The sequence below is a fragment of the Bubalus bubalis genome, chromosome 8, assembly GCF_019923935.1.
Source record: "Bubalus bubalis isolate 160015118507 breed Murrah chromosome 8, NDDB_SH_1, whole genome shotgun sequence".
In the NCBI taxonomy this organism is placed as follows: Eukaryota; Metazoa; Chordata; class Mammalia; order Artiodactyla; family Bovidae; genus Bubalus; species Bubalus bubalis.
The window spans coordinates 95,791,239-95,809,956 of record NC_059164.1 but is presented as its reverse complement, the minus strand read 5'-3'; positions in this window follow the sequence as shown (position 1 = coordinate 95,809,956).

Sequence of the window (18,718 nt, the reverse complement as noted above, 5' to 3'; positions counted from 1 at the left end):
GAGGAAGGGAGGGAAGAGGGAGTCAAAATCACCCTAAACTACTGGAACCACCTGAGCAATTTCCCCAGCTTTGTATGTGTGTGTGTGTGTGTGTGTGTGTGTGTTAGTCACTCATTCATGTCCAACTCTTTGCGACCCCATGGACTGTAACCCACCAGGCTCTTCTGTCCATGGAATTCTCCAGCAAGAATCCTGGAGTGGGTTGCGATTTTCTTCTCCAGGAAATCTTCCTGACCCAGGGGTTGAACTTCCATCTCCCACATTGCACACAGATTCTTTACTGTCTGAGCCACCAGGGAAGTCCAGCATTTTAAACTGTGATATATCTGGCATGCTCAGAGGGCACATTTCCTATGGGCATACATAGGTCAACCTCTGTGAATGCCTGGACCATGCCTTTTCTGGTTAACTGAGGATTATAAAAAACTCTATTTTAGTTAGCCTTCTTTAACTTTTTTTCAAAGGCTTTGGTCCATTTTCTTTCCTTAAGCCGTTTGAACACTGCACACCGTTTACTCTTGATTTTGTGATTAGGAACATACTCAGGATCAGGATCAGAGTCTCTAGGCTGAAATGCCAATTTTTTATTGCATGTAACCACAGGTGTGGAAGGCTCGGGGACTGAGTAAATCTCATTCCAGGATGCGTTCTTGATTTTACTTGGCTAACTCCCAGACATCAGTTTGTTTCTTGTGATTGACTTCTTCTGCAAGTTGAAGACAGATAATTCTAAATGTATGAGGGCTTGAGGTGTTTCCAGGTTAATGAAAATTTTACCACGTGTCACAGGCTCCCTAGTTTTTCTCAGGCTAAAAGTGAGATATGGCCTTGCCAAGTCAGGAGAATTTAGGATAAACTGGTCAGCCCTATTGCTAACTCCCCTATGTGAGTTTGGCTATATAGTGAGTTCTGCTACAACACTTGTTTTGGAAATGCAAATTTGTTCCAACGCAATTGATGTCTTAGGGAACAATCTGAGCACAACACAGATTTCACATTTACTTATGTGCCATTTAGCCTGCAAGAAACACTAGGTGAATGCAGAAAGCTGCACACAGCTGAACTGACTGAACAGCATAAGAATGTATGAAACGCACACACACGCCCCTAACATCTACTGGCCACATCTGTTCACTGCATCTTAGGAGCTACACCCATCCACATCTGTTGTTACAACTCTCTGTTGACTTCATGCTATAATAACTCACAAGCTGCAAACTTTCTGGGGTCCCATTTCCATCAGTAAGCATCAGAATTTTTCAGGGTAAATTACCGTATTTACTGTAGTGTTTGTGGCTTCCTTAACTGTTTTTACATGTGTCCCATTGTGCTACCATTTTCATTAGATGCCTTTTTCTTTCTTATAATGTGTCACTGATGCATGTACCCCAGTATTCACTGCAGCTCTTTTTACAATAGCCAGGACATGGAAGCAACCTAGACATTCATCAACAGATGGATGGATAAAGAAGATGTGGTACATATATAAATGGAATATTACTCAGCCATAAAAAAGGATGAACTAGAGTCAGTTCTAGTGAGGTGGATGAACCCAGAGCCTATTATACAGAGTGACATAAGTCAGAAGGAGAAAAACAAATATAGTGTATTAATGCATATATGTGGAATCTAGAAAAATGGTATTGAGGAACCCATCTGCAGGGAAGGAAGGGAGACGCAGATGTAGAGAATGGACCTGTGGGCACAGTGGGGGAGGAGAGAGTGGGACTAATGGAGAAAGCAGCATCAGCATATACACACTACTGGGGGCAAGATGGATAGCTGGTGAGGAGCTGCTGTGTGGCACAGGGAGCCCAGTCTGGCACTCTGTGATGACCTGGAGAGATGGGATGGGGGAGGGGAGGGAGATTTGGGAGGGAGAGGATAAATGTATAATTATAGTTGATTCACATTGTTGTATGACAGAAACCAACACAGCACTGTAAAAATTAAAACAAACAAACAAACACAAACCCAGAAAAATATATGTGTCCTTGATGAAATATCTGAGTGCTGCGCCTCTGACCTCACTTGGTCCACAACTCTGTGATTTTTATAAAGCCGTTTTGCACATCATGGTGATTTTGTGTTTGCTACGTTAAAGCAAACCTGGCTGTAAGTGGGGGGCTCCCAGCCTCACCCTGACCAGCTGGGAAAGGAAAATAGTGTGCATCTTGGAGAGAAGGGACCTTATTATTAATACATCTGCGAGTAACATTTGATCTCCTTACCACTGGCCACTTGGATTGCTCACCAAAGATACATAACTTATAAAGAACGTTTTTAAAAGGCTGATGATATCTTCCAGTTTACAGAAATGAAAAATCAAGCAAAATTGAAAAATAGATCTCTAAGGTAGTATTGCTTCAACTTTATTTTATGGTATCCAAAGTATAGAATACACATCCTCCCAGCTTTGGAGTTAAACATGGAAATACTTGGTGAAATGAAAGAAGCGTTCAGGGACACAGAAGGGGCAGAACTGGCACATACTGCATCTTTCTTGTGGAACAGATGCCCTGTATACATCATCCCATTTCATCTTCATACCACCCTCTCTCCACACTGAAGCCCTGCCACATGTTGGGTCCTAATCTGGGTACGGGGTTATATCAGTGGGCAGAGCATGTGGCTGCCCTCCAAGAGTTGAGCTTCTAGTGGAGTGGGGTAGACTGTAGGCCAACACACCAACATTCCCTTGACCGTGAGTAGTGAGTGCTATGGAGAAAGACAGTGCAGGGAGGAGTACTGGGGGCGTGGGCACAGAAGGGGCACCTGAAGGGATGCCGAGCAGCCCACAGCAGCACTGCCACCTCCGTCCTACAGGTGAAGAAACCCAGCTACAGAGAGAAGGGCCAGGTGGCTCTGAGCCTTCAGTAGGCCAGCAGGGAGTTAAGGGGAGAGAAGGGAGGAAGGAATCCGTTCCCTGGCCTGTAGGGAGAGAGAGAAAGTATAGAGACTGCTGGGCTGAATCTTCATTTTCCTTCAAAGTCTCTTTTCTTTCTCTGCCTCAGAGCAGTTTCCACTGCTTAAGCTTGATTTTCAGAAAACACGACTTCCTTCCGGTTGCCACAATCTTATTCAAGGACCTGGGAGGTTTCTCTGATGATCCCTATGTTAGTTTTCTAGGACTGGAAAAAAAAAAACTCAATGCATTTTTCTTGACTCTTATAGGACTGTTCACTTTTGACACTAGATGCGTGGGTTTTCCAGAACTGACCCCAATCTACCAGCGTCACCTGCCTACTTCCCAACAAGCCCCCCACACACAGTCGGACCTCTGGGCCACTGACCTTTCCACCATCTGTCATGTCCTTTTCCCGTTCTGCAGGGTCAAAGTCTAGTACCTTGTCCCTAAATCCTCTCTCACCTTATCAGCCCACACTGAATTCCTTCTCTGAATTCTTGTAGCCTTTGCTCAGACAGATTGTGTAGTACATTAAAAAAAAAAAAAAATCAAAGCCCATCTCGAAAGCTGTAGTCTAGTGTGGTTTAAGAGGTAAAGTGCATGGACCTTGGCAACACAGCACGGATTTTAATTTAGCTCTGCCACTTCCTATCTGTATGACCTGGGATAAATTGCTCACCCTCTCTGTTTCCTCAGCTTCTTTGTCATTAAAATATGGATAATAACAGTGCCAATCTCATAGATTTTTGGGGTAATTAAATGAGATGATTCCTTTGGAATGCTCAGTGTGGGGACTGCACAGTTAGCTCTTTTTATCATGAGGATGGGGAAGCTTGCCTTTTAAAAGTGCCTCTTTCTTGATGGGTGCTGAGCCTGGGCTGCTGTTTGCTGCCAGGGCTGGAGTCAACAAAGGAAGGGCCATCAAGGGCTGGGGTAGGATGGAAGTGCAAGACCACATGGGCTGGGTTCCAGGAAGTCACTGTGGTGGGGCAGCATGGGGAATGGGCAGAGTCTGGTGTGAAGAAGGTCGTGTTCAGGGGAGAGGGTGAGAGATGTGGCCATCTGCACATGGACATAGAGCTAAGTTATGGTCCTCGACCTCATATGGAGAAGCAGCTTATCAAATGAACAAGTGATTGAATAATGATAAGTGTGGGTCAAAGTTGTTCTAAAGGATATAAAAATAGAGTGGGGCTCCTAGGAAATAATTATTTCCAGGCAGAGAGAGGGGAAGAATCTGTGGCATCATTTGATCAATTCTGTCATTTTCCACAAGTTGGTGTTTACTGTTTATTGAATCACAACTGTTTACCAGATTGTTAAGACTCTTGCATGTAACAAAAACCAGACAAGCTAACCTAAAAAGAAAAGAACTTGATCAAGAGGATACAGGGGTGTGAGTTTCATGGAGCTCAAGGGCGAAGGTGAACTAGAGACTGAGGCTAGAGTGTCATCTGCATTTTGTCTCTTTTCTCCTCTCTGTGTCCATCTTCTCTCTTTTCCATTTGAAGACCAGCTTCTCTGGCTATTCCAGGCTGCTTGGCAAGGCATCACGCCCCCGCCAGCTCCTGAGCTCCTGGGTGTCCATGGTCCTCTCTCTCTTAGTACCTAGCCAATGCTAGATCTTGAGAGAAGGGACTTGTATTGACCTGCCTTGGCTTAGGCCGCCATCCTGGACCACAGTGGTAGTGGAGTTGGGTATCCTGACAGCCATCCTGGGACTACACAGACTGCAAACGCAGGGGGATGTCTCCAAAGAGGGCTGTGTCCAGTGATTGACACAGCTGGGCCAGTAACCCACACGGTTTCCTACAACAAGATCATCGTCTATGTACTTTATATGTTATCTTTTAGATCCTCATTACAACCTTACAAACTATGCATTAATGGTCCCAACATACTGGTGTAGACACTGAGGCTTGGAGTGATCATGTAATTTGCTTAAAGTCATCATTAATATGCAGCAAATTCAGGGTTTCAATTCAGATCTGTGTGAAACTAAGGCTCAAAAGTGAATGATTTGCCCAAGGCCAGAAGTAATTGGGAACCAAAGGTGAAGTACGTGGTGTGTGTGTCACTGTGAACGCGTGCTCAGTGGTGTCTGACTCTTTGTGACCCCACAGACTGTAGCCCGCCAGGTTCCTCTGTCCATGGAATCGCCAGGCAAGAATGCTGCAGTGGGTTGCCATTTCCTTCTCCAGGGGATCTTTCCAACCCAGGGATCAAACCCACATCTCCTGCAGTGGCCAGTGGATTCTTCAACACAGCACCACCTGGGAGGCCCACTAAGTGGTCTAAAAAAAAAAAAATACAAAACCCAACCCAAGGGAAACATACAAATAGACACTAGCCTCACAGCTGGGCATCTAGTGTGCTTGATGCCAGCTGACGCCCCCATCTCCTAAGTCCTAGTTCATCCTCTGTCCTCCTACGTGCTGTATGAGCTGGGCCTTGGGGCGTGGGGGCCTCTCACAGAACAGAGCTTGTGCTTTTAGGAGGGGCCTCTCTACCCAAGATGTTTACGTGCCAGGCTGAATCCTGGCTGGAAGGTGGTTCCAAAGCTGGTGTGCATTGGGGCTAGACTCCCTAACTTCTTCCTGCAGCCAAAGCTAGCACCAGAATCCTCTTAGGGGAGGTCAGTGAAGCTTCTGTTCAGAGACAAGACACAGTCACTGTCTGGATTATCTGCAATTCAGGGCCGCAGAGTAGCCAGGCAGAAGTGATTTACAGAAGAATAATTCCTGACAAGGGATTCTGGTGACCTTATAAACCAGGAGACTGAAGTTGCTTGACTTCTGTCTTCCCAGGGTGGAATTAATTTCATCTAACTCCCTGAAGTCCATTTGATTTTTTTTTTTCTTTTAAGAAAGAGAATACATATCCCAGTGGTCTGGGCTGTTTCTTTGAAACATTTAAAGTACCAATTGCATTAGTGAAGGAGCTACTTAAATGAGGAGTGAAACCAGCAAACTGGCTATGAGAAGAATAAAAACATGGTGTGAAAAATAAAGGAAAAAAAAGAAACTTTTATTTCAAGGCTGGCAGCTCTTTTCTGGGTACTTGTGGGATTTTTTTTTCTTTCCTAGTTTTGACTGATCAGTTGTAAGTGGTTGATGGGTATATGTGTCAAGAATTTGGGCTTATGGTAAAGGGAGAGATCCTCTTCTTTTCTCCATGTTTATTTTGGTTTGTAGAATTATACCAACACTTCCTGATTATATCAGGAAGAAGCTTCTATCTTACTTACCTACCAAGGGTGGAGGGAGATTCCACTGACAGGTGAGATGGTGAGAGTCTGACATTTTTAGTCCATGTGATCCCATGGGGCAGAGTCTTCATCAGAGACTGATTCCCATATCTCTGGTCTTTCTTTGACTCTCTTCCCCTGTCTGAGATAGAGACAGGCTGTTGTCATTCTTGATAATCATCCTGGTACTGGGTACGTGTCTTTTCTGCCTACTCAAACCTCCCCCTGTGTGTGAGCACCAAGGTTTCAGGCTTGGGAAGAAAGGAAATATGTTTTGGTCTTAGGTCTAAACCGTGTCCTCCACTTTTACCAGTAAAAAAAACCACCTAATATCTTTATTCCTATTTAACTCCTGATTAACTCTATATCTCAGCTGATTTTGGCAGAGGAGAACAGGTTATGATCAGTGGTCATTCCCTCAAGAGACAATATTTTGTTTACATTTAGTGCCCCAACTACTAACCAGATTAATGGCCTGGATAGAAAGGCCATTATTTCTTGTTTCATAAGGAGTGCTAAATGGTGTCTAGAATGACCATCTAGGGAAGAACTGGCTTTCTGGAAAATGTCTGGGGCAAAGAGCAAGAGGTTGGAGTTAACTGAACCTGGATTTGAATCCTGGTTCCTCCACTTATTAGCAGTTGAACTTGGGAAAGCTATCTTAAGTCTCTGACTCTAATATTCCATTGTGTCATTCCATAACTTTATTAGGGGGCGTAATAAACCCATTTTGAAGTATCACTGTGAGGATTAACAATAACAGTCCTCCTGGGATTGGCATATAACTGTTGATGCGCGCTGTGTGCTGTGCTTAGTTGTTCAGTTGCATCCAACTCTCGGCGACCCCACCAGGCTCCTCTGTCCATGGGATTCTCCAGGCAGGAATACTGGAGTGGGCTGCCATGCCCTCTTCAAGGGATCTTCCCAACCCAGGGATCGAACCCAGGTCTCTGCATTGCAGGCAGATTCTTTATTGTCTGAGCCACCAGGGAAGCCCAAACTGATGATACTATGTACTAATGAGAACTGGCTGTATAGCACAGGGAACTCTACTCAGTGCTCTGTGGTGACCTAAATGGGAAGGAAATCCAGAAAAGAGGGCATATATGTATACGTATTACTGACTCACTTTGTTGTACAGTAGAAACTAAAACAGCGTTGTAAAGCAATTAGACTTCCTTCAGTAAAAATTAATGAAAAACAAAAACAGTCATAGTCTAGGCACTGTTTTAAAGACATTGATTATATAAAATTCATGAGGTAAGAACTAGTTTACCTCCTTTTTGCATGAATCCCAGAGAAGTTAGTCACTCACTCAAGACCACAGAGCTACTAATTATGCTTAGGCATCACACTATACTGCCTTTCATCTGAACAAGGGATTCCACGCATGTTGAAAGTGCCTGCTAACAGTGCCTGGCACACAGAGTGCTCTCACTAAATATTTTTATCTTCTTTTCCTCTTTTCTGGTGAGATGTCTGGATCAGAGGCTGCTCTGGATCCCGCTCACTTATAAAAGTACAAAGCTGGGACTTCCCTGGCAGTCCAGTTCTCACAGCTGAAGGCTCGGGTTCAATCCCTGGTTGGGGAACTAAGATATCACAAACTGCACAGTGCAGTGAGGGGACAAAGAGAGAGAGAGAGCACAAAGGCATCCTAAGTCCTTTAAAATTCCCTCTACCCTATCAATCCCCAAGACTAAGGATGCTTAGTCTTTGACTTTGGCTAAGACTTTGGATGTTTGGCCATATAATCCCAGGCCCTGGTGTCTGGAAGATACAACCCCTTCTAGAACTGTTTCTTTTCTGTAGAATTCTCAGATCAATAGAGGGCTGATGTTGATGGTGGCCATGGATAATGATGCCACTTAAGAGAGAATCTTCCAAGAATCCCCTGGTCACAGCAAGGACACCATAGGGAGATGAAGTTGGTAGTGAGACAGAGGCAACAAGATCATTTGATTTAACAGATTACAGATCATACAGGTGTCACCCATGGAGCTTGCTCTGGAGTGTGCAAAGCCATGCTGAGTGTGAACCCCAAACTCCTGGAGAAACACAGAGAGCAACCCTCTGAGAGTCAAGGTCATTAGCCACATAGAGGAGACAAACCTTTCATATCTTTGACTTGTCTTTAACCTTTCTCAAAGGGACTGGGAACCTGATTATCTTGTAAGCAAGAGAGTCAAGCATGAGAAAAATCATACTAGAATCTAGAAAATTGAGGTTGAACTGGACTTTACCCAGGTAATCATTGGGGCTGCAAATTATTGGGAGTTGGCATGAGAATCCCTAGATTCTTCTATGATTAGAACCCCTGGAATCAGCCTTCTTCTAATTGATTGAGTTTACAAGGGTATATTTCATCAGTAAGCTGAGATCTGAGTAAGAATGGGAGGTGAGTCTAGACCTTGGCTCCCTCATTGCATTCCCCATGTGGGAAATGGGGAATTTTTTTTTTTTAATCACCTTCTTTCTTAGGTCTTTGTTGTGTGAAGAGAGACTTGCATTAGAAATGAACTGACAAGTCTCTGCTGAATTAGTTTCTAAGCTAATTTTATTCTGATAAGTTGCTATGTCCAGCTACATGTGACAGAAGTCTTCCCACCCCTCCCCCAAGAAAAAAGACCCCAAACAGCACCTTAAACAAGACAAGAATTCTCTCTCTTGTAAAGAAGTCTAAGAGCAGTCACCTGGGGCTGCCATGGAAAGTTCCTGGTGTGAGGAACCCAGGCACTTGGTCTTGTTCCTCTGTTTTGTGGGCTTCTGTCCCCAAGGTCAGTTCTTGATCCATTATAACCCCTCAAATCCCAACCATTGAATCTATGTTCCAGAAAGCAAGCAGAAGGGAAAAGACACACCTCTCTTGAGGTTCGCTTTCTTAAGTTGTACCCAACATTTTCACTTATGGAATCACTGATGAGAACTTAATCACTTGATCTTCATTCCAGATAGCTCTGTGTCTAGTTAAAATTAGGGGTTCTATCACTAAAGAAGAAGAAAAGAGTAGAGGGTCACTAATGCCACTGTGGTTGTCTGTTCTTTTTTTAAATCAGAAAACTCAACTAGAGGACCTCCATGGTTTCCTTTAGGGAGAACTGTATTTCCTTGTATTAACAATTACCTCAGTAAATATTCCCTCAATCCTTACTGAGGTCTCCCATGTGCTAGGTGATGTTGTAGGTGTTCTGAGGACTTTGAAGATGGATAACACATATCATCTGACTTCAAGACATTTACCATTTATTCATTTATTCAGTAAACATTTGATAAAAGCTTCTATGTACTAAGCACATGCTCGTCTCTGGAGATATAAAGTGAAAAAGAAGTATGGAGTTAACACAAAGAAATAAGAATAAATGAACTAATAAATATAATAGCAGTTTAAAATTGAGAACAAAAAATAATAGAAAAATTGAACAAAACTAACGCTGATTCTTTAATATCATTTGTTAAATAGTTAGACCTCTGAAAAGACTCATCAAGACAAAAAAGAGAAGGTACAAATAAATAAAATGTGGAATGAAAAGAGAAATAACTATACAAAAAGCAGAGATTAGAAAAATCAGCATAGTATGAATATACTAGAAGTTATGGATACATTTTTAGGAAACATAAATGCTAAAAATTGGTACAAGCAAAAATTAAATAAAATGAGAAAAATTAAGAATGATACAAATGAACTTATATGCAAAACAGAAACAGACCCACAGACATAGAAAACAAATTTATGGTTACCAAAGGAGAAGTGGGGGAGGGAAATATTAGGAGTTTGGGATTAATATATACCCACTACTATATGTAAAAGAGATGACCAACAAAGACCTATTGTATAGCACTGAGAACTATACACAATATTTTATTAAGAACTTATAAGGAAAGAGAATCTTAAAAAGAAAAGATTATATATATATATTTATAATCACTTTGCTGTACCCTGAAACTAACACAACATTTAAATCAACTATAATTCAATAAAAATAATTTAAATAAGTTAAAAAATTCAAGAACATAATTAGAATATAAGTACTAAAAAAATTGAAAGGGCTTCCCTGATAGCTCAGTTGGTAAAGAATCCACCTGCAATGAAGGAGACCCCGGTTCAATTCCTGGGTTGGGAAGATCTGCTGGAGAAGGGATAGGCTACCCACTCCAGTATTCTTGGGCTTCCCTTGTGGCTCAGCTGGTAAAGAATCTGGCTGCAATGCAGGAGACCTGGGTTCAATCCCTGGGTTGGGAAGATTCCCCTGGAGAAGGGAAAGGCTACCCACTTCAGTGTTCTGGCCTGGAGAATTTCATGGATTGTATAGTCCATGGGGTTGCAAAGAGTCAGACATAACTGAGTGACTTTCACTTCACTTGACTAAAAAAATTGAAATGATAACCAAAGACCTCTTATTCCCTCATATGAGCCTCAAATTGAGGCTCATATAGTTTTAAAGTTTCATCCTATCACATTTATAAAGAACAGTGAATTCCTACCATACAGGTATATTTTATTCTAGAAAAACAACATGAAATATATGATATTATATATTTATGTAAATACAAATTTTGTGTATATAAAGATATACACATTTGATAACTGCATAAAAGCAAAAGAACCTCATTAACTTAATGAGAATGGTAATCAATGATCAAGGTAACAGCATTGAGAAAGGGGAATTAAGGGAATAAATGAGTACAAGAATGAAGGAATGAATGGAGAAGGGCCATACAGGAATGAGTGTGTCATAAACTAGGAGTATGGTTTACTCAATTCTCTGACCTTAGATCTAGTAGAATAGAAAAGAAAAAGGATGATCAAGTTATGTTCATTCAGTTCAGTTCAATCACTCAGTCGTGTCCAACTCTTTGCGACCCCATGAATCGCAGCACGCCAGGCCTCCTTGTCCATCACCAGCTCCCGGAGTTTACTTGAACTCATGTTCGAGTCGGTGATGCAATCCAGCCATCTCATCCTCTGTTGTCCCCTTCTCTTCCTGTCCCCAATCTCTCCCAGCATTAGGATCTTTTCCAATGAGTCAACTTTTTGCATGAGGTGGCCAAAATATTGGAGTTTCAGCTTTAGCATCAGTCCTTCCAATGAACACCCAGGACTGTAGGGCTTATAATTTAGTAGGAGATAGACATATTTCATTTGAAAAGTGGAATAAAGTGATTTGAAATATTTTGGAGCAATTTTGCTCATGGTAGAAGGAGAACACAAATCATGGTGGTCTAATTTTTACCTGGGGGGATGGGGAGATGAGATTCTAGAGGAGACAGTGGCGCTCTAGTGGAGGAGACAAGAATGATATGAATAATGTAATTCAAAGAATAATGAAGGAAAAATTAAAAGTGAATGTTAAAGGTAAATCCAAAGGGATTGCCTTTTCCCTTGGCCTGCAAGGAGATCCAACCAGTCCATCCTAAAGGATCAGTCCTGAATATTCATTGGAAGGACCGATGTTGAAGCTGAAGCTCCAAAACTTTGGCCACCTGATGCAAAGAACTGACTCATTTGAAAAGACCCTGATGCTGGGCAAGATTGAAGGAGGGAGGAGAAGGGGACGACAGAGGATGAGATGGTTGGATGGCATCACGAACTCAACGGACATGGGTTTGGGTGGACTCTGGGAGTTGGTGATGGACAGGGAAGCCTGGTGTGCTGCAGTCCATAGGGTCGCAAAGAGTCGGACACGACTGAGCAACTGAACTGAACTGAAAGGGATTGCCAAGGCAAACAGTGATAATCCTTTATAAGGAGTAGCATTAGATGTCTTGATACCTGAGCTGAGCCCATAGAATTGGCAAATGACTCAGATAATCTGCCAGTCTGGGGCCCATCTAGGTTCAGAAATGGGTTCTGATGTTGGTGCCAGACTCTCCATGCAGCCCAGGTTAACTCTGAAAAATCATACACTGCACATAATTAATTTTACCTGAGAATCAATCAAACAATTAGTAATAAAATGCCAGCTTTGTCTCCGCTTCCTCAACTAGGAGGTGAATCCCTTTAAAACAGGTCCCAATGCTTTTTTTCTTTTTTAGGACAATGGCATTTAGATTTTGCCTCCAAATTTGCAAATATAATACGATGATTTATCATGGAAAATTATTGCATGATCATCAAAAAGTAATGAAAGTTGTCACAGCCTCTCTTCTTAGTGGTATTTCTCACTGACCTTCTTCTTCTACCCTGAAAATGAGCTGTAGGGGTCTAGCATGGAGCCAGCCTAGGGATCTGATGCTGTTTAATTCACTCAGGCAGTCAACCATGAACACATTTTTTTCAGAAGTAAAGACAACTTCTGTAACTTTTTATTTGAAGCATAAAAGCCCTTAATTAAAGAGACATAAATCACCAAAAAATCTTTAAATGGTTGCAATCTTCTGTGGCACTGCTTGTATGTTTCCAGCTGTGTCCACTCAGACCTCAAAGGCAGTGGATATGGATAGGGACTGCATTGTGGTGCAGTGGCCCTGGAGCAGTGGCCTGGCAGGATGGGAGCATTCAGTGGCGGTGCTGTGGTGGAGATACTGGCGTGGAGCCTGCACTTAGTGGAGAGAGAGATCAGGGTACTCTAGAACAGGAGCATTCAACCCTGTTTCTATCTTAGCCTAAGTCCATAATCAGAGATTTTGATAGGTCAAGATGGTGGCTGCCTCTAGGGGATAAACTAACAGGTCACACAATACTACAAGGAAACAATCAGTTTGAGAATGGAAAACACTCCATTTTTGAGCCTGGGTTCCTCAAAAAGTCTCTACTTTTTAATATGCTGTCTAGGTTGATTATAACTTTTCTTCCAAGGAGCTTTTAATTTCATGGCTGCAGTCACCATCTGCAGTTATTTTGGAGCCCCCCCCCCCCCCCAATAAAGTCTGTCACTGTTTCCATTGTTTCCCTATCTATTTGCCATGAAGTGATGGGATCAGATGCCATGATCTTCATTTTCTGAATGTTGAATTTTAAGCCAACTTTTTCACTCTCCTCTTTCATCAAGAGGCTTTTTAGTTCCTCTTCACTTTCTGCCACAAGGGTGGTGTCACCTGAATATCTGAGGTTATTGATATTTCTCCCAGCAATCTTGATTCCAGCTTGTGCTTCCTCCAGCCCAGCATTTTGCATGAGGTACTCTGCATGTAAGTTAAATAAGCAGGGTGACAATATGCAGCCTTGACACACTCCTTTCCCAATTTGGAACCAGTCTGTTGTTCCATGTCCAGTTCTAACTGTTGCTTCTTGACCTGCATACAGATTTCTCAGGCAGAAGGTCAGGTGGTCTGGTATTCCCATCTCTTGAAGAATTTTCCACACTTTGTTGTAATCCACACAGTCAAAGGCTTTGGCATAGTCAATAAAGCAGAAGTAGATTTTTTTTCTGGAACTCTCTTGGGCTTTTTTGATGATCCAACGAATATTGGAAATTTGATCTCTGGTTCCTCTGCCTTTTCTAAATCCAGCTTGAACATCTGGAATTTCATGGTTCATGTACTGTTGAAGCCTGGCTTGGAGAATTTTGAGCATTACTTTGCTAGTGTGTGAGATGAGTGCAATTGTGCAGTAGTTTGAACATTCTTTGGCATTGCCTTTCTTTGGGATTGGAATGAAAACTGACCTTTTCCAATCCTGTGGCCACTGCTGAGTTTTCCAAATTTGCTGGCATATTGAGTGCAGCACTTTCACAGCATCATCTTTTAGGATTTGAAATAGCTCAGATGGAATTCCATCACCTCCACTAGCTTTGTTCGTAGTGATGCTTTCTAAGGCCCACTTGACTTCACATTCCAGGGTGTCTGGCTCTAGGTGAGTGATCACACCATCATGGTTATCTGGGTCATGAAGATCTTTTTTGTACAGTTCTTCTGTGTATTCTTCCCACCTCTTCTTAATATCTTCTGCTTCTGTTAGGTCCATACCATTTCTGTCCTTTATTGTGCCCATCTTTGCATGAAATGTTCCCTTGGTATCTCTAATTTTCTTGAAGAAATTTCTAGTCTTTCCCATTCTGTTGTTTTCCTCTATTTCTTTGCATTGATCACTGAGGAAGGCTTTCTTATCCCTCCTTGCTATTCTTTGGAACTCTGCATTCAAATGGGTATATCTTCCCTTTTCTCCTTTGCCTTTAGCTTCTCTTCTTTTCTCATCTATTTGTAAGGCCTCCTCTGGGACAACCATCTTGCCTTTTTGCATTTCTTTTCCATGGGGATGGTCTTGATCCCTGTCTTCTGTGCACTGTCACAAACCTCCTTCCACAGTTCTTCAGGCACTCTGTCTATCAGATCTAATCCCTCAAATCTGTCACTTCCACTGTATAATCATAAGGGATTTGATTTAGGCCATACCTGAATAGTCTGGTGGTTTTTCCTACTTTCTTCAATTTAAGTCTTAATTTGGCAATAAGGAGTTCATGATCTGAGCCACAGTCAGCTCCTGGTCTTGTTTTTGCTGACTGTATAGAGCTTCTCCATCTTTGGCTGCAAAGAATATAATCAATCTGATTTTGGTGTTGACCATCCAGTGATGTCATGTGTAGAGTCTTCTCTTGTGTTGTTGGAAGAGGGTGTTTGCTATGACCAGTGTGTTCTCTTGGCAAAACTCTATTAGCCTTTGACCTGCTTCATTTTGCACTTCAAGGCCAAATTTGCCTGTTACTCCAGGTATCTCTTGACTTCCTAGTTTTGCATTCCAGTCTCCTATAGTGAAAAGGACATCTTTTTTGGGTGTTAGTTCTAGAAGGTCTTGTAGGTCTTCATAGAACCATTCAACTTCAGGTTCTTCAGCATTACTGGTCTAGGCATAGACTTGGATTACTGTGATATTGAATGGTTTGCCTTGGAAATGAATAGAGATCATTCTACTGTTTTTGAGGTTTCATCCAAGCACTGTATTTCAGACTCTTTTGTTTACTATGATGCCTACTCCATTTCTTCTAAGGGATTCTTGCCCACAGTAGTAGATATAATGGTCATCTGAGTTAAATTCACCCATTCCAATACATTTTAGTTCACTGATTCCTAAAATGTCGATGTTCACTCTTGCCATCTCCTGTTTAACCACTTCCAGTTTGCCTTGATCCATGGACCTAACATTCCAGGTTCCTGTGCAATATTGCTCTTTACAGCATCAGAGTTTACTTCCATCACCAGTCACATCCACAACTGGGTGTTGTTTTTGCTTTGGCTCCATCTCTTCATTCTTTCTGGAGTTATTTCTCCACTGATCTCCAGTAGCATATTGGGCACCTACTGACCTGAGGAGTTCATCTTTCAGTGTCCTATCTTTTTGCCTTTTCATACTGTTCATGGGGTTCTCAAGGCAAGAATACTGAAGTGGTTTGCATTCCCTTCTCCAGTGGACCATGTTTTGTCAGAACTCTCTGGGTGGCCTACACGGCATGGCTCATAGTTTCATTGAGACTTTGCCAACAAAGGTCCATCCAGTCAAAGCTATGGTTTTTCCAGTAGTCATGTATGCATGTGAGAGTTGGTCTATAAAGAAAGCTGAGCGCTGAAGAATTAATGCTTTTGAACTGTGGTGTTGGAGAAGACTCTTGAGAGTCCCTTGGACTGCAAGGAGATCCAGCAAGTCTATCCTAAAGGAAATCAGTCCTGAATATTCACTCAAAGGACTGATGCTGAAGCTGAAACTCTGATATTTTGGCTACCCAATGGGAAGAACTAACTCACTAGAAAAGACCCTGATGCTGGGAAATATTGAAGGTGGGAGGAGAAGGGGACTACAGAGGATGAGATGGTTGGATGGCATCACTGACTCGATGGACATGAGTTTGGGTAAGCTCCAGGAGTTGATGATGGACAGGGAAGCCTGGCATGCTGCCGTCCGTGGGGCTGCAAAGAATCAGACACGACTGAGTGACTGAACTGAACTGAAGTCCTCAAAAAGTCTGTGTCATCAAAGAAAGGAGTTGGAGGACTCTGCTGAATTAAAGGAGACTCAAAAGATACAACAATCAAATGAAGTATGTGAACTTTGATTAGAATCTGATTAGAAACAAACAAACCTGTGGCACTTTTTAGGATGATGGAAAAAATTGTATATACACCTGATATTTGATAACATTGTGGAATTATTAATTTTATTATGCACAGTCATGGTATGGTAGTTAAATAAGATAATGTTTTATTCTAAGAGAATTATGCCTAAGTATCTAGAAGTGACATTTCATGATGTCTACAAATGTGCCTGAGTGATAATGACGATTGGGCTGAGAGTGGAAGGTATCCATGGGTTCATTTCACTAATTTTTAAGCTGTTTATGTATGTATGAGACAATTTTGTAGCACAACTTGGAGGAAGAAAGAATGGTGACCTCTGTTTCTTTGTCTCTTGGAGGTCTTCCTCTGTGTGGAGGGTCACAAGCCTACAAACGCAGGAGGAGAATCAGGTTGGGCAAGTGGAGCTGGCCAAGTCTTCCTTCTTTTGTGGTGTGGTGTCTGGATGTTGTGAATGCATGCCTTTCCAGGTTGGCAGCTCTTTTGATCTTCAACTGTAGCACTTATGGTTTGTCCACCTGGATCTGAGGATTCAAATCTGAGAAGCACAGTGGACTCTATTTGCACAGAGTTCTCAGTCTAGCTTAGGAGACAGATCAATAATCAGCCAGTTCCCACAGTGTCAAGATGTCATGTAGAGGCTTCTGACATGTATGTGATCAGGTCTGGCAGGGTGCCTGTTGCCCTCCAAATATTTATGACATCATGAGCTTTCTTTCTCTTTTTAAAGATAGAACCATGGACATCATATACATCTCGAAAAGTATCTACTGGGGTATCTATTGTTCTATGAGATATTAGATATGGCCGCTAGATGCTGGGGGTTGATGTAGGGAGATGAAGATGTGGTAGGTCACAGAACCTTCTGAGTTCCAAGTGGCTGGATCAGGGTCTACAATAGGACTGAGTCCCCAGGATGTAAGCCCAGCAAATATGTCTGTGTCTGAGTGGACATGTCACTGGACTAGACCAAGACATCTGCAAACTGGATGAAGTAGCCTCATTTTCTGAAGGCTTTAGTGGCTGATAAAGCAGGGTGAATGTGTGTGGTATGGAGATTGGCATGGGGCCAATTAAGCAACTAGCCTGTCCAGAAAGTTAGAAGGAAAAAAAAAATGCCCCAGGAACATCCTTCCCCAAATTTTGAATACTGCTTTGTCCAAACTGAAAAGGGCTTTAATTTAGAGGGCACTGGAGGGGGTTTGGAGATTGCTTGGCCTCATGGTTCTCAAAGGATGCTGCCAAGAACTGCTAGGACTCCGAGGAAGTTCAAAGTTGAGTCAAGATTCATTGAAAAGTCACAGACCTAATCCAACCCATTCCCCTTACAGAAATTGAGTGTGTTAGTCTCCTAGAGCTACTGTAACAGAGTACCACAAACTCTGTGGCTTAACAGAGATTTGTTGTCTCGCAGTTCTGGAAGCTAGAAACCTGAGATCAAGGTGTCAGCAGGGCCAGGCTACTCTCTTAGCTTCTGGTAGTTCCTTGGCTTGTGGCAACTTAACTCCATTTATGGAGACCATTTTCCCCATGGGTGTCTGTGTCCAAATTTCCCCTTTGTACAAATTATGATTAATTAGGGGCCCTGCTCTACTCCAGTATAATCTCATTTAACAAATTACACCTGTAATGACCCTATTTTCAATTAAGGTCATGTTCTGAGGTACTGGTGGTTAGGATTTTAACTTATGAATCTTGGGAGGGTCATATTTCAACCCAAAAGAGTGAGCTAGAGGGAAATGGACTTGCCTTAGCTCAAACAGATTTGCCTTAGCGTCCAAGCTAAGTTTGGGTCTTCTAACTCATGGGTAAGTGCTCTTTTCGTCACTGCAAGCTGTTTCCTACTTGATGTCAGACTGAACAGGGTCCCAAGCACACCTTTCTTAGCCCTAGTCTAGGAGTCATTTGCCAGCTTGGGAGTGCTCATCGTTTCACTACTTTGGCCACGTGATGCGAAGAGCTGACTCACTGGAAAATACCCTGATGCTGGGAAAGATTGAGGGCAGGAGGAGGAGCGGGTGACAGAGAATGAGATGTTGGGATGGCATCACTGACTCAAAGGACATGAGTTTGAATAAACTCTGGGAGATGGTGAAGGACCGGGAAGTAAACAACAGTCCACGGGGTTGCAAAGAGCTGGACACGACTTAGTGACTAACAACAAATTGTTCCACCTCTTTTTATTAGCACCGGATCTTCCTCTTGGAGAGTCTCCTATTGTGTGACATTTCCTCAGCAGATAGCACATCTCCCCTTCTCAGATCTGAAAGGGCAGACCCTCCTGCTATCTCCAGGTAGCCAGATGGACACATGCCTTGGTCTCAGCCCCTCAGACCCATCCTCCAGGGTTTTGTCCCCTGAGTAAGTGATGCTATGACTCGGAGGCCAGAGCAACACTCAAACTAGCCCATTCCTATAGGCTAGCTCTGCTGGGTCTCCCCTTGGTCATCCCTCAGAAGAACCCCCTGACATTCTGCTAAGAGTCCCTGATGTTCTTCCTGTAAGCCCTGTTTTTGTGTAGGAGAACCAGAATTCATTTCCATTACTTATGAAAACAAACT